The following is a 17,618-nucleotide window of genomic DNA, read 5'->3' as shown; positions in this document are numbered from 1 at the left end:
GATGGTGACAAGGAATAATATTTAAAGATGTTGCACAAGTTCTGAGTGATGTTGGTTGACCATTTTATGGTCACTGTTGTGTCAGTTACAAAAGTAAACAGCGAAAAAACACTATGACAAATAGTAGGCAACCGATAAATATTTAAACTATTTGATTTCTTTCTGTAATTTCTATTTTTCCTCAAGGAGTACTCTAACACAAGCTTCTATCAAGTCACTATATTTCAGTATGTTTTCCACCCTTCCTTTCTCCCTGATATACTCTTTTTTCTTTTTTTAAAGATTTCATTTATTTGTTGGATAGAGAGAGACAGAGGTAGAGAACACATGAACAGGGGGAGTGGCAGGCAGAGGAGAGCAGGGTCCCCACTGAGCCACTGAACAGGGAGCCCAGTGTGGGACTCAATCCCAGGACCCTGGGATCATGACCTGAGCTGAAGAGGCAGATGCTTAACCAACTGAGTCACCCAGGGGCCCCGTGATATACTTTTTCTACACTGAGTATACTCCAATGTAAAGAGTAGGGAAAACAAGAACAATTGGTATTATCCACATATTGAATATACAGAACCTAAATAACAGCTTAAAGTTTTATCAGTTCTGAAATTGTAATTTATTTAGTGACATGGAAGAAGCTCCATTTCTCTTGTTATCTAAAATAGTTTCTTACATTTCTTACAGAGATGATTTCTTACAAAAGTGTGTTAATTTACCCATGTTTGTTCTGATGTAGTATCAGTAGTTCTTTTTAAAGGGAATTTTACCATTAGAATATACTTCTCTCTTTTAGGAAAGAATACAGATGTTAAGTCACTAATATTGAACATAATAGTAGCTTATTAAAACTACAGGGTGGAAGGTAACGCTGATGCGAGAACTGTCAGGAATATTATTCTCTGTGATAGCTAGACTTGCAAGACGACCTCCAAGATTCCCATTCTGATATAGGCACATTATATTATTGATTCCTTCCTCTGAGTGTGGTGAGAACGTGTGATGTGATGGGACATGTTTATAGAGTCCTTATAGAAGAGAAAGAACATGGTGACAAAATGGAGAGGTAATGCCTGAAAATTTCCAAAACTGATAGACAATAACCATATGTTAACGTAGACTCCAAAGTAGAATTTTAAACAATTTGTGTATATAGTAACACAACAGAGTAAAATTACAGAAAAGCAAAGACAAAAGAAATTTTAACATGCCCCTAGAGAAGAACAACAACAACATACCTTTTAAAGGAACAACAGTAGAACTTAAGTCTATTTTCTCAACAATGATAAAAGCTAGAAGGCAAATTATATTTTTAATGTGCTGAAATAAAACATCAGTCTAGGAGTTTAAAGCTAGAAAAAAAATATTTCAGAATGAAAATAAAAGAAGGCATTTTCAGAACTTAACATAATTTACCATAGTAGAACTGAGCTAAAGAAAACACCAAATATTGCTCTTTAAACAGTGAGGATATAGAAGCTAGAAGATACAGGCAGAAATTAAGGCTAAATATATTATTGGTGAATCCAAATAAATACTGCATTTATCAAAACAGTGACAATGATAAAGTGTTGATAAGTTTAAATACACAATTAAAATGCATAAGAACAATGCATAGAAATTGGGAAAGGCAAAGAGTTAAAGTGCCTGAAATTTCTTGCTTTGTCTGGAATAAAGCACAAAAATTGTGGTTAACTTAAACCAGAATGAGTCAAGATTCAAATTTTCATCTCTGTAATAATCATTAAAATAATAGCTTATAAAATAAAAATAAATAAAATAAAAATAATATAATATAAAAATATAAAGATATACAAATAAAAATATAAAAATACAAAAATAATATGAATATGTTATATATAAATTATATATAATTATAAATAATATAAATATTAAAATATAAATAAAATAAGCTTATAAGTTCTATGTTTACTCTGTTTGTCATATTCTAGAAAGATGACCTCTCTTTGCCCTGTTCTTCATTCCTGGGAGGCTAACATTACATGGGCATTCTTGCCCGTTGACCCCTGTTAGTTTTGGCTATCAGGCACTGGCATGAAGTATGAGGTTAAGAGACTAATATATCCCACAATTCAGTCTTTATCGCAGTTATTATATCCTACTAAGGCTATACACATCCTGCTAAATTTACACAGTTAGCTGTATTCAGTGACTCCAGACTCCATTAATTCCTTTTCCTTTTTTACCCTTTAGCCTACTGAAAGACAGGGGGCCCCACAGAAAAGAGATGTGCCTTAAGGGACAATGAGCCAGTGCTCCACTGCACTAGAAACTGACTGCAGGTACAGGAGTGAGCCCAGCTGAGAGCTTCGCGGAGCCCAAGCCAAATTGCTACCCCACAGAATGATCAGCTAATAAACCTTTGATCTTTAAAGCCAGTCACTTTTAGGTAGGTTTGTGCACAATGGGCAGTGAAGGTGAGGGCACGTGATATCATCTTGTGGGCTGGTAGGCAGGATCCGGCAATTTAAACCAGTGGAAGACTGAATGGAAGCAGGCACGGGCAGTGGATGTGGTCTTGCTGGGAGTTGAAGACAGCAGTGAACCCATGTGTAATCATGATCAGTCACCGGTGATAACCTGTTGACATGACTTGCTGACCTGGATCAATGAGTCTCTTTGTGGTTGAATCTGATAAAGGCTGAACAGTTGTGTTCAGGGGCTGTCTACTGTCAGTTTATGGACACGATGCTCCCTGGCTCCATCGGCTTGAAGAAAACGAAATTCCAGCCTAAGCTAGAACACAAATACATTCAGAACTTCAAAATGCTAAAAGCAGATTTTAAGAGAAGGGGTGTTGACTAAATAATTCCTGTAGACAAATTAGTAAAAGGAAAGTTTCAGGACAATTTTGAATTTGTTCCGTGGTTCAAGAAGTTTTCTGATGCAAACTGTGATGGAAAAGACTGTGACCCTGTAGCTGCCAGACAAGGTCAAGAAATGTCAGTTGCTCCCTCTCTTGTTGCTCCGGCTCTGAATAAATCAAAAAAACCTCTTGGCTCTAGCAGTGCAGCTTCAGAGAGGCCCATTGCAACACATAGATCCACTGCAACCGCTAAGGCTGGCCTTGGTGGGGGGGTGGGTTGGTGAGAAAGAATCTCTGTGTGGGCTTCAGGGATGATGAAGGGGCTGAATTGATGCAGCAGGTCAATGTATTGAAACTTACTGTTGAAGACTTGGAGAAAGAGATTTCCACTTTGGAAAGCTAAGGAACATCGAATTGATTTGCCAGAAGAAGGGCAAAAACAACTCTGTATTGGAGAGGACTGTGGACATTATACATGCCAGAGCCTGAGATTTTGTGATACCTGATAAAGGGGGCCCACAGGAGGAACAAGAAGAGGATCAACAGTGTGGACCAGCAGAGCAACATGCGAATTCTTCACTCCAAATCACGTACTTAAGTATAAAACTCTCCCTTATATTATTCTTGGACGACTCATAGGTTTCTTTTCATAAGCAAAAAAAGCACCTCTTCTTACAGTGCATTTTGCATAAGTTTTACTCCTTTTCCCATGAGTTTGAGTTTGGTGTTTTGTAGCAGAGCCGTATTTTTTTTTTCTTTTAAAGATTTAATTTATTTATTTGACAGAGATTGCAAGTACGTAGAGAGAGAGGTGGGGGAAGCAGGCTCTGCTGAGCAGAGAGCCTGATGCGGGGCTCGATCCCAACACCTTGGGATCATGACCTGAGGCTGAAGGCAGAGGCTTAACCCACTGAGCCACCCAGGTGCCCCAGCAGAGCAGTATTAAGAGCAAGCTGGTTCACCCAGGGAACAAAGAGGCTGACCATGGGGCTCACCGGTTGGGGATCTCAGGTAACACTGATTGCTGGAGAAGGTGTTTTATCCACTGAGGTGGAGAGCTCATTACAGATAGGTAAAGACTGATTTGAATTTGAGCTAATGTGAAATCTTGGCAGAGAATGTTTTAATAAGTAAATGCCTTAAGAATATTTGAGTGCTTCCTTATTTCAAAATATAAAATGTAACTTGACAGGACATTTTATATATTGTGTATGTATTGTGTCTGAGAAGGAAAGGACAGCTCTCTGGAACTTTGGAATCTGCTGTTCAGAGGCCTTCCAGGGCTGCTTGAATCCTCAAAGGCTTAGACCTTGGTCCGAAAGGAAAGTTTAAAAAGTTGCTCTGTAGGGGTGCGTGGCTGCCCCAGGTGGTAGAATATGTGACTCTTGATCTTGGGGTTGTGAGTTTGAGCCTCATGTTGGCTGTAGAGATTACTTAAAAACAAATTAAAAATCTTTAAAAAAAAAATTGCTCTGTAACTATTTGATGTCCTTTCCCAATCCTATTCCTGCTTCAAGAAATAAGAGGCATTGTTGCCTGGATGAACAGAGGGTGTGTTTCAAGCCCTGAGATTGAGTCGACGTGCTTGAATTTCACTGAACGTTTCTCTGTTTTTCCAGTTATTCCTGAAATTTCTGCATTTTGTCTTTTGCAAAATGAGGCTTTCCAGTTCTGAAATCTAACAACTACTTTTGGAGATTTGTGCACATCTCTGGGATTTGAATGGGGGCTGTGTCCCATTTTACTGTCTTTTAAGTGTACATTGAACATGTTTCTCTTCTCTGCCTCCCTTGCCAATTGGAGACTCCTCTTTGGCTTCTTAAAGTTTGCTGCTTAGAGTATAAGTTCAGCAGGCAGGTGGTCACTCTGCAAGATCTTTCTGGATCTCTAGCAAACAGAGTGACTAGTGAAGGCCATAGCTACTTTGGGATCTGCAAGGCTGGGTGCTCTCAGTACTTCCTGTCCACAGCCTTCCCCTGTTATTGGATTATTTTGCCAGTTCACTAATCTCTTTGGAAGTAAAATTCATTAGCATGTTACCAAGTGTTAATTTTCTTTTCTGGAAAAGTACCATGACTGAATTAATTATTAATATTTAAAATATTTCATTCCTCAACTCATCCTAGTTTGCTTCACTTCTGGCCTATTCAGTTTCTTTGTTTGGGAGAATTCTGCAAAATATGTTACCCACTACTGAGATTGTTCAGCCCCTGATGTATTTGTATTGATTTGTGTCTGGTGGTAGTTTGTCCTACAATGTGTGTAGGAAGCAGATATGTTACGATAAAATTGTTGTGTAGTGTATGCTCTGTGTGGAATTTAGAGGAATACCAAGACTCAGTGATTGACAATGCCAAAAAACGCAAGTAACTAGCCATTATTCAAAGGCAGTGGTGTTATTTCTCTTTTGTGACCTTTTAGACCTTTGTTGCCCTAAAATAACATTTTATTGGGAACCCATTTTCCACCTGATCTTTCTTGACAGAGTTTTTTTTCACTTTAAACAGTTTCCAAGTAAAATTCTTGAATATAATTGAAATATTGAAAATAATTGAAATATTATTTCAAAAGAAAATAATAACCACTCATTTTTAGAGCAGTTTATTATGAAACTAAAGCTTATCAATAGAGTATGTAAAAATACTTCTTAAAAATCCATTTAGAGGGGCACCTGGGTGGCTCAGTGCGTTAAGCCTCTGCCTTCAGCTCAGGTCATGATCTCAGGGTCCTGGGATTGAGCCCCACATCGGGCTCTCTGCTCAGCAGGGAGCCTGCTTCTTCCTCTCTCTCTGCTTGCCTCTCTGCCTACTTGTGATCTCTGTCTGTCAAATAAATAAATAAAATCTTTAAAAAAAATCAATTTAGAATCCTTAATAGCAAAAGTAAAGAAAATCTAATAGATTTTAGGAAACCAAAAGTAATTTCCAAATTGAAACTGTTTTTCTGAGTAGATTGTTGATTAAGTTTATTATATAAGATTAAGGCTGTGCCTCCCTGAACAATTAAAACTCTCTATAATCTATTTTTTTTTAATCTTTAAAATGAAGAAGTTGAAGAAGGATGACCATAATCTGTAGTATTCCATGGCAGTTTTATTGTAGCAGATTCACAATAGATGCTGATTTTTCTGATGGATTTCTAAGTCACAGTCCATAAGCAAGAATGCACTTGGAAAAGGTAGCGTGTTCCTGGGGCCCAGCTCTCTCTCTAGAATATAACTGAAGTGTTGTACTAAAATTTATGGTAAGAATAATTTTGCACGACTTCTATACTTCTGCTAATAAAATAAGACTACCAAACTTAAAAAAAAATTAATTTAATTTAATTTAAAAATACTTTTATTTTTCATTCCCAGATAATTAGAATTCTGTGGCCTTGAGATACGCTAAGAGCAAGGGCAAAGAATATAGGAAAAGAGAAACTAGGAAGATAACAAATACCTCTTGGGGTTTATAGAAATCTTTGTTGTGCTAAGTTAGTCTTGTAGACCAAGTATATTCCATTGATTACTTGTATTAGAATCACCAGGGTGTTGTTAGAAATGTAGATAACTAGAGTCATTCTTTTATTTTCAGCTTCTCTGAGTTTTCACTTGCCATAGTGTTTCCGAACCTTTAGTGCACCTTTGAATCACCTGTATTCTTGAGACTCTAAAGCCAAAATACAGACATAGTAGGTATAATATGTGACTTTTAGTTAATATTTTTATGAAGAATTATAAGTGGTCAAAAAAAACCTTCTATGAGGAAAATTACTTCAAAGAGCTTTTTATTAGTTTCATTAATTAATGAATCTTTGTTATTAAACTCAGTACAGTGCTTCATTATAGAAGGTGCTTAATTGATATTTGTCATTGAACTAATGACTCATTTAGATCTACTATTCTTTTTCAGAATGGACAAGATAATATTTTTAATTATTAACATGGAATAATTTTATAATGGATATATCAATTATATGTATCTATATATGTACTTCATAAACTTGTTGAAGAAAAATGTTTTCAATGACACTTGTTAAAGATAGTAAGGCAGATTTTATTCAGGATCATTGCTCAAAGGAGAGGAACCTATGTGATGATATATTAGAGTAGGGGAAAAGATTGGGCTCAATGCCAAATACAGCATAAGCAGGTGGGTATTTATAGCTAAGGAGCAGTGTACAGGGTGGTCAGTGAATGGAAAATTAGGAAATATCAGTGATAAGGGGTGTTCTGGCTAAGCTGACCTAACAGGATTCTTGTTGAGGACAGGCCAGAGTGATCAGACATCACCTAGGAGATATGGAGGATGAAGAACATGTTCAGGTAGCCAAGGACATCAGATGTGGAAAATTAGAGGTTTTGATTAAACTGATTTAGCAGGGTTCTTGCTAAAACTAGATTTTACAAGGAAACGAATGGATAGATGTGCCTCGGAGAAGGTTCAGGAGCCTGACTAAAGTTTGGTGAAGCAAAGAATCTTTGTCATACTCCGTATATATGGGCACATTAAATTTTATTTCTTCTGAAAAAAAAATTTCTTCTGGTTGTCATATAAAGTGACCTAATGATTCAGGTAAAGTGAACTAAAAGACTATATATCAGTCTTACTGAATGATAAATATTGCTAAAACTTTACAAATTTCCAAAAGATTCAAAATAACAATTGATTTTAGGAGGACAACTAAATTGTATTTATAGTGCTAGAAGGAATATTTATCTCTCATTCTTTCTACATCAAATTGCAATATCCCTATTTAATCTATTTAATATATACTTAGTGGGTCATGTATTCCTTGCTGACAAGAATAAATAGAGCTACATTAGATATAATCACTTTCTGGGGAAATTTTAAAATGTTACATAAATTTGTAAATTGATATAATTTTTTTGTTTATAAATTGTTAGACTTTCAACCTCATGATTACAAAAAATGTGGTACAACTTTGCTTTTTTTAAGTGTGATATCCTTATTTTGCCAGGAAAAGATTCTTTTAATGATGCTTTCTTCTTGGCCTTAGATTTTTAAGCTACTTAAGATCAAAAAAATACCATGGGGATCAACTGGTTATTTACAAAAATGTGTAATAGGTCATCTCTTGAATAAATACCACCAAAGATGTTGGTATAATCTCAGCTAACATTGTAAATCATATTTAATATGTAATTAAAAAATCTAAGCCTTGAAGAAAAGAAGCTTCTATGGAAGTTAATAATAAATTATATCCGTTTGCTCACCAACATACCTTTAAAAATTTCTGCCATTAAGAAACAGATTTGACCTTCAGCTATATAGGGTTCTCATTTATTACTGTACTACTACTTTTTAAAATTGGTGTGATAGAATTTAGTAAATCTTATAGTTTTCTTGATCATAGTTTCACTAACCAAGTGCTATGAAAGTGTATATTAAAAAGCTAAATATAATTTAAAACACATTAAATCTCTAATTCTCCTAATAATTATATATTTTGGGGGGCATTCTTCTGTAGGAAACTCTAAGCAGACTGTGAGGGCAAAGCGATTCAAGATATGTCATTAACAATGGCCAAGATTGCTTCTCATGCACGATTTAATATCTATTCCTCTGGAAGAGACAGAGTCAATAGAATAAAACAATAAGATATATAACTGAGAATTGGATTTGAATTCATAATCTGAAATGTCCTTTACCTTTCAAACAAAAATTTAAGTCAAATTAATATAATATTATTGGGTTCTTGATACCATCCAGATAATGAGTTGTATAGTTTTCTATGATTTATGTGTTTTATCTTTAAATCTGTTAAAACATTTGCTTCATTGCATGAACTACTTTAAGAATTTTATATATTTCAAAATTAAATCATTCTGCCAAGAACTAAATTAAGAGTCACTATACTTTTAAAAATCTCACTTGATGCTTTTCACGACAATTCCTAAGTATCTACATTAGGATGGACTTGCTTTGCCTTATATACAGATGAGGAAAATGTGGTTTAAAAAAAGTTATGTTTTCTTCAAGGACTTTTTTTATTTTAAAAAAATTTTAATATAAATTTTAGGTAGTTAACACACAGCCCAATATTGGTTTCTAGAGTAGAATTCAGTAATTCGTTACTTACATACAACACCCAGTGCTCGTCATAACAGGTGCCCCCCTTAATACCCATTACCCATCAAGCCCATCCTCCACCTACCTCTTCCATCAACCCTCAGTTTTTTCCCTATGAGTAAGAGCATCCTATGGCTTGTTTCCCCTCTCTCCTTTTCTTCTTCTCCCCTTTACAGTATGTTCATCTGTCTTCTTTCTTAAATTCCACATATGAGTCATATGGTATTTGTCTTTCTCTGACTGACTTATTTCATTTAACTTAATACACTCTAGCTCCATCCTGGTCATTGTAAATGGCAAGATGTCATTCTTTTTGATGGCTAATATTCCATTGTATATTTATGCATTTATCCACTCAATAGTCAATGGACATTTGGGCTTTCTCCATAGTTTGACTACTTTTGATAATGCTGCTATAAACATCAGGGTACATATATCCCTTCAATCTTGTATTTTTGTTCATTTACCTTTGGGAAAATACCTAGTAGTGCAATTGCTGGATGGTAGGATAGTTCTATTTTTAACATTTTGAGGAAACTCTGTATTGTTTTCCAGAGTGGCTGTACCAGATTTTTTTCCCACCACAAGTGCAAGACAGTCCCCCTTTTCTGCATCCTTGCCAGTGCCTGTTGTTCCTTATGTTGTTAATTTTAGCCATCCTGGCAGGTGTGAGGTGGTATCTCATCATGGTTTTGATTTGTATTTCCCTAATGATAAGTGATGTTGAGCATCTTTTCATGTGTCTGTTAGCCATCTGGATGTCTGTTTTTGGAAAAGTGACTGGTCATGTCTTCTAAGTGCTGGAGCTGAGTCTATTAGATATTGATAAGACATACCATAAAATAACCTAAAATTCTTGGTGATTTACAACATCAATAGCTATTTCTCATTGAGATTTTTGTTTGATATGGCTTTGCTCTGGGATGCAGTCCAGGTTGTGGTCTGTACAATATACCTTCACATTTTACTTCCCCAATGGACAGATCTTTCTGGGACAAGTTCTTTCTGTAGCACAGGGCATAGGAACAAAAGAGCAGGCGGATTGTGAAGGTTCCACATTTGGATGTGAAAAAGAGCATGGACATAGCTGATGTAACCTTGAGAGATATTGATAACATTTTAGAGATTTATTCCACTTATAGGGAAGGATTCTATCATGTAATTAGGATATATGATTGGATAGGTAGGATAAGATTAGTTACTGCAGAATCTTGCAATACAGAAGGAAATATAACTTAATTCATAGGTAATAAAAGCCTTTCTTTCCAAAAGTACAACCAATGTTATGAGAAGATTTTAGAGAACATGACATGTCCTGATGTTTTGGAATTTAAATTCCAGTAAGTTAACATACAGTACAATATTAGTTTCAGGTATGCAATATAGTTACTCAATACTTCCACACAACATGGAGTGCTCATTACAACAGGTGTACTCCTTAATCCCCATCACTTATTTAACCCATACTCCATCCACTTCCCCCCTGGAAACTATCAGTTTGTTCTCTATAGTTAAAACTCTTTTCTGGTTTGCCTCTTTTTCATTTCTTTCCTTTTACTCAGTTGTTGTATTTCTTAGATTCCACATATGAGTGAAATTATTTAGTATTTGTCTTTCTCTGACTGACTTATTTTGCTTATCATAATACTCACTAGCTCCACCTGTATCATTATAAATGGTAAGATTTCATTCTTCTTTATGGTTGAGTTATATATATATACATATATACATGTATATATGTATGTGTGTGTACATATATATATGTATGTAACATATACTTATATGTGGGTTTGTGGGTATGTATATATGTATATACATATACATATATATGTAAAGAAGATATATGTATATATCTTCTTTCTCCATTTATTAGACAGGGGACTCTTGGGCTGTTTCCATTATTTGGCTATTGTAGATAAAGCCGTTATAAACATTGAGGTGCACATATCTCTTTGAATTAGTATTTTTGTGTTCTTTTTTTTTTATTTTAAATTTTTTTATTTTAATAAACATATAATGTATTTTTATCCCCAGGGGTACAGGTCTGTGAATCGCCAGGTTTACACATTTCACAGCACTCATCTTAGCCCATACCCTCCCCAATGTCCATTTCCCCACCACCCTCTCCCGTCCCCCCTCCCCCCCGCAACCCTCAGTCTGTTTCTTGAGATTGAGTCTTTTATGGTTTGTCTCCCTCCCAATCCCATCTTTTCATTTTTTCTTTTCCTACCTCCCCCCAACACCCCCTGCCTTGCATCTCCACTTCCTCATATCAAAGAGATCATATGATAGTTGTCTTTCTCCGATTGACTTATTTCGCTAAGCATGATACCCTCTAGTTCCATCCACGTCGTCGCAAATGGCAAGACTTCATGTCTTTTGATGGCTGCATAGTATTCCATTGTGTATATATACCACCTCTTCTTTATCCATTCATCTGTTGATGGACATCTAGGCTCTTTCCATAGTTTGGCTATTGTGGACATTGCTGCTATAAACATTCGGGTGCACATGCCCCTTCGGAGCACCACGTTTGTATCTTTAGGATATATACCCAGTAGTGCAATCGCTGGGTCATAGGGTAGCTCTATTTTCAGTTTTTTGAGGAACCTCCACACTGTTTTCCAGAGTGGTTGCACCAGCTTGCATCCCCACCAACAGTGTAGGAGGGTTCCCCTCTCTCCACATCCTCGCCAGCATCTGTCATTTCTTGACTTGTTAATTTTAGCCATTCTGACTGGCGTGAGGTGGTATCTCATTGTGGTCTTGATTTGTATTTCCCTGATGCCGAGTGATGTGGAGCATTTTTCCATGTGTCTGTTGGCCATCTGGATATCTTCTTTGCAGAAATGTCTGTTCATGTCCTCTGCCCATTTCTTGACTGGATTATTTGTTCTTTGGGTATTGAGTTTGATAAGCTCTTTATAGATTTTGGATACTAGCCTTTTATCTGATATGTCGTTTGCAAATATCTTCTCCCATTCTGTCAGTTGTCTTTTGGTTTTGTTAACTGTTTCCTTTGCTGTGCAAAAGCTTTTGATCTTGATGAAATCCCAATAGTTCATTTTTGCCCTTGCTTCTGTTGCCTTTGGCGATGTTCCTAGGAAGAAGTTGCTGCTGCTGAGGTCAAAGAGGTTGCTGCCTGCATTGTCCTCAAGGATTTTGATAGATCCTTTCTCACATTGAGGTCCTTCATCCATTTTGAGTCTATTTTCGTGTGTGGTGTAAGGAAATGGTCCAATTTCATTTTTCTGCATGTGGCTGTCCAATTTTCCCAGCACCATTTGTTGAAGAGGCTGTCTTTTTTCCATTGGACATTCCTTCCTGCTTTGTCGAAGATTAGTTGACCATAGAGTTGAGGGTCTATTTCTGGGCTCTCTATTCTGTTCCATTGGTCTATATGTCTGTTTTGTGCCAGTACCATACTGTCTTGATGATGACAGCTTTGTAATAGAGCTTGAAGTCTGGAATTGTGATGCCACCGACTTTGGCTTTCTTTTTCAATATTCCTTTGGCTATTCGAGGTCTTTTCTGGTTCCATATAAATTTTAGGATTATTTGTTCTATTTCTTTAAAAGAAATGGATGGGATTTTGATAGGGATTGCATTAAATGTGTAGATTGCTTTAGGTAGAATAGACATTTTCACAATATTTGTTCTTCCAATCCATGAGCATGGAATATTTTTCCATTTCTTTGTGTCTTCCTCAATTTCTTTCATGAGTACTTTATAGTTTTCTGAGTATAGATTCTTTGCCTCTTTGGTTAGATTTATTCCTAGGTATCTTATGGTTTTGGGTACGATTGTAAATGGGACGGACTCCTCAATTTCTCTTTCTTCAGTCTTGTTGTTAGTGTAAAGAAATGCGACTGATTTCTGTGTATTGACTTTATATCCTGACACTTTACTGAATTCCTGTACAAGTTCTAGCAGTTTTGGAGTGGAACCTTTTGGGTTTTCCACATATAGTATCATACCATCTGCAAAGAGTGATAGTTTGACTTCTTCTTGGCCAATTTGGATGCCTTTAATTTCTTGTTGTTGTCTGATTGCTGAGGCTAGGACTTCTAGTACTATGTTGAACAGCAGTGGTGATAATGGACATCCTTGCCATGTTCCTGACCTTAGCGGAAAAGCTTTCAGTTTTTCTCCATTGAGAATGATATTGGCGGTGGGTTTTTCATAGATGGCTTTGATAATATTGAGGTATGTGCCTTCTATCCCTACACTTTGAAGAGTTTTAATCAGGAAGGGATGCTGCACTTTGTCAAATGCTTTTTCAGCATCTATTGAGAGAATCATATGGTTCTTACTCTTTCTTTTATTAATGTATTGTATCACATTGATGGATTTGCAGATGTTGAACCAACCTTGCAGCCCTGGAATAAATCCCAATTGGTCGTGGTGAATAATCCTTTTAATGTACTGTTGGATCCTATTGGCCAGTATATTGGTGAGAATTTTCGCATCTGTGTTCATCAAAGATATTGGTCTGTAATTCTCTTTTTTGGTGAGATCCTTGTCTGGTTTTGGGATCAAGGTGATGCTGGCCTCATAGAATGAGTTTGGAAGTTTTCCTTCCATTTCTATTTTTTGGAACAGTTTCAGGAGAATAGGAATTAATTCTTCTTTAAATGTTTGGTAGAATTCCCCTGGGAAGCCATCTGGTCCTGGACTTTTGTTTGTTTGGAGATTTTTGATGACTGTTTCAATCTCCTTACTGGTTATGGGTCTGTTCAGGTTATCTATTTCTTCCTGGTTCAGTTGTGGTAGTTTATATGTCTCTAGAAATGTATCCATTTCTTTCAGATTGTCAAATTTGCTGGCGTAGAGTTGCTCGTAGTATGTTCTTATAATTGTTTGTATTTCTTTGGTGTTGGTTGTGATCTCTCCTCTTTCATTCATGATTTTATTTATTTGCGTCCTTTCTCTTTTCTTTTTGATAAGTCTGGCCAGGGGTTTGTCAATCTTATTAATTCTTTCAAAGAACCAGCTCCTAGTTTCATTGATTTGTTCTATTGTTTTTTTAGTTTCTGTTTCATTGATTTCTGCTCTGATCTTTATGATTTCTCTTCTCCTGCTGGGTTTAGGCTTTCTTTGTTGTTCTCTCTCTAGCTCCTTTAGGTGTAGGGTTAGGTTGTTTCTTGTTTCTTGAGAAAGGCTTGCACCGCTATATATTTTCCTCTCAGGACTGCCTTTGTTGTGTCCCACAGATTTTGAACCATTGTGTTTTCATTATCATTTGTTTCCATGAATTTTTTCAATTCTTCTTTAATTTCCTGGTTGACCCATTCATTTTTTAGAAGGATGCTGTTTAGTCTCCATGTATTTGCGTTCTTTCCAAATTTCCTCTTGTGATTGAGTTCTAGTTTCAGAGTATTGTGGTCTGAAAATATGCAGGGAATGATCTCAATCTTTTGGTACCGATTGAGACCTGATTTATGACCCAGGATGTGGTCTATTCTGGAGAATGTTCCATGTGCACTAGAGAAGAATGTACATTCTGTTGCTTTGGGATGGAATGTTCTGAATAGATCTGTGATATCCATCTGGTCCAGTGTGTCATTTAAGGCCTTTCTTTCCTTATTGATCTTTTGTTTAGATGATCTGTCCATTTCAGTGAGGGGAGTGTTAAAGTCCCCTGCTATTATTGTATTACTGTCGATGTATTTCTTTGATTTTGTTATTAATTGGTTTATATAGTTGGCTGCTCCCATGTTAGGGGCATAGATATTTAAGATTGTTAGGTCTTCTTGTTGGACAGACCCTTTGAGTGTGATATAGTGCCCTTCTTCATCTCTTATTATAGTCTTTGGCTTAAAATCTAATTGATCTGATATAAGGATTGCCACCCCAGCTTTCTTCTGATGTCCATTAGCATGGTACATTATTTTTCACCCCCTCACTTTAAATCTGGAAGTGTCTTTGGGTCTAAAGTGAGTTTCTTGTAGGCAGCATATTGATGGATTTTGTTTTTTATCCATTCTGATACCCTGTGTCTTTTGATTGGGGCATTTAGCCCATTAACATTCAGGGTAACTATTGAGAGATATGAATTTAGTGCCATTGTATTGCCTGTAAGGTGACTGTTACTGTATATTGTCTCTGTTTCTTTCTGATCTACTACTTTTAGGGTCTCTCATTGCTTAGAGGACCCCTTTCAATATTTCCTGTAGAGCTGGTTTGGTGTTTGCAAATTCTTTCAGCTTTTGTTTGTCCTGGAAGCTCTTTATCTCTCCTTCTATTTTCAATGATAGCTTAGCCGGATATAGTATTCTTGGCTGCATGTTTTTCTCGTTTAGTGCTCTGAATATATCATGCCAGTTCTTTCTGGCCTGCCAGGTCTCTGTGGATAGGTCCGCTGCCAATCTAATGTTTTTACCCTTGTATGTCACAGACTTCTTTTCCCGGGCTGCTTTCAGGATTTTCTCTTTGTTGCTAAGACTTGTAAATTTTACTATCAGGTGATGAGGTGTGGACCTATTTTTATTGATTTTGAGGGGCGTTCTTAGAATCTCCTGGATTTTGATATTTGTTCCCTTTGCCATATTAGGGAAATTCTCTCCAATAATTGTCTCCAATATACCTTCTGCCCCCCCTCTCTCTTTCTTCTTCTTCTGGGATTCCAATTATTCTAATGTTGTGTTGTCTTATGGTGTCGCTTATCTCTCGAATTCTCTCCTCGTGGTCCAGTATTTGTTTGTCTCTCTTTTGCTCAGCTTCTTTATTCTCTGTCATTTGGTCTTCTATGTCACTAATTCTTTCTTCTGCCTCATTTATCCTAGCAGTGAGAGCTTCCATTTTTGATTGCACCTCATTAATAGCTTTTTTGATTTCAACTTGGTTAGATTTTAGTTCTTTTATTTCTCCAGAAAGGGCTTTTATCTCTCTGGAGAGGGTTTCTCTAATATCTTCTATGCCTTTTTCCAGCCCGTCTAGAACCTTGAGAATTGTCCTTCTGAACTCTAGATCTGTCATGTTACCTATGTCCGTATTGATTAGGTCACCAGCCTTCAGTACAGCCTCTTGTCCTTTTTGTCCTTGGTGAGTTTTTTGCCTTGTCATTTTGTCCAGATAAGATTTGCTTTCTCCTGCTGTGGAATTCCGCTATTCTTGGTGACTGAAGTTGGTTTTGGATGGGTTTCTTGTTGATCTTCTGGGGGAGGGGCCTGTTGTAGTGATTCTCAAGTGTCTTTGCCGCAGGCGGAATTGCATGGCCCTTGCCAGGGGCCGGGCTAAGTAATCCGCTCGGGTTTGCTTTCGGGAGCTTTTGTTCCCTGAGCACTTTCTGTAGAGTTCCGGAGGATGGGAATGAAGATGGCGGCCTCCCAATCTCTCGGCCGGGAGGAGCCGAGAGCTTGGGGTTCTGCTCCTCAGTGTGCTCTCAGAGCAAAGCGCCCAACCCCCCCGCCTCCCTGGCCTGCAGTCGTGCCTTGAGGAAAGCAGTCAATTGCTGGAGCTGGAGAAAAGTGCCAGGTCACTTCTGTCTCCGTGGCCTGTGGCCGCGCTCTGAGCCCACCCAGCCTGCGACCGGCACAAGGTAACCCCGGGCTTAGAGCTCACTCCTCGGCTTTGTCGCTGTAGCCGGCTTCCCCACTCTAATACCTTCGAGCTCTGCAGCACTCAGACACCCCCAGTCCTTCTGTGACCCCGCGGGACCTGGGGTTATGCTGACCCCGCCTGGGTTTCCCCCCGGTTTAGCCTCTGGAGCGATGTCTCCCAGTGGAGCCGACTTTTAAAAGTCCCGATTTTGTGCTCCGTTCCCCCCCCCCCGCTTCACGGGAGCCGGACCCTCCCCCCGGGGTCTATCTTCCCGTCGCCCTGGATTCACTTCTCCGAAGGTCCTACCTTTCAGAAAGTGATCGATTTTGTTTCTAGAATTGTTGCTCTTCTTCTCTTCGATTTCCCATTGGATTTGTAGGTGTTCACAATGGTTAGATAAGCTATCTAGCTGATCTCCTGCTACCCGATATCATCTCACCCTGCTACTTCTCTGCCATCTTGACCCCTCTGAGTATTTTTGTATTCTTTAAGTACCTATTAGTGTACCTGAAAAGCTATAGTGATCAAAAGTATGGTACTGGCACAAAAAATGGACACATAGATCAATGGAACAATATAAAGAATCCAGAAATAAACCCACAACCATATGGTCAATTAGTCTTCATCAAAGCAAGAAAGAATATCCAATGGAAAAAAGATAGTCTCTTTAAAAAATGATGTTGGGAAAACTGGACAGCAACATGCAAAAGAATGAAACTGGACCACTTTCTTACACCAAACACAAAAATAAATTCAAATGGATGAAAGACCTAAAAGGGACACAGGAAACCATTGAAATCTTAGAAGAGAATACAGGCAGTAACCTCTTTGACTTTGGCAGTAGCACCTTGTTTCTGGATGTCTCTTGAAGCAAGGGAAATAAAAGCAAAAATAAACTTTTGGGACTTCATCAAAATAAAAAGCTTCTGCACAGTGAAGGAACTCATCAATAAAATGAAAAAGCAACCTACAGAATGGGGGAAGATATTTGCAATTGATATATCTGTTAAAGAGTTAGTATCCAAAATATATAAAGAACTTAGAAAACTCAACACCCAAAAAATAAATAGTCCTGAGTTTGTTTCTCCCTCTATGTAGCATTCCTCTTGTTTGTGCTCTCTCTCTCTCTCTGTCAAATAAATAAATAAAATCTTTTTTAAAAAATGGGCAGAACACATGAA

The 17,618-nt window shown here is 37.3% G+C and overlaps 1 pseudogene across 1 annotated transcript; it reads left to right on the top strand.

The window, feature by feature from the left end:
* Positions 1 to 2,419: 2,419 nt before the first annotated feature.
* On the top strand, positions 2,420 to 3,310 carry LOC308338102 (microtubule-associated protein RP/EB family member 1-like; annotated as a pseudogene). The gene is made up of 2 exons: positions 2,420 to 2,432; positions 2,582 to 3,310. The product of its transcript is annotated as a microtubule-associated protein RP/EB family member 1-like (transcript).
* The last annotated feature ends 14,308 nt before the right edge of the window (positions 3,311 to 17,618 follow it).

The sequence above is a fragment of the Martes martes genome, assembly GCF_963455335.1.
Source record: "Martes martes genome assembly, contig: scaffold_391, whole genome shotgun sequence".
Lineage (NCBI taxonomy): Eukaryota > Metazoa > Chordata > Mammalia > Carnivora > Mustelidae > Martes > Martes martes.
Note: the sequence above shows the minus strand (reverse complement) of the source record. Positions and strands in the feature narration are given on the sequence as shown.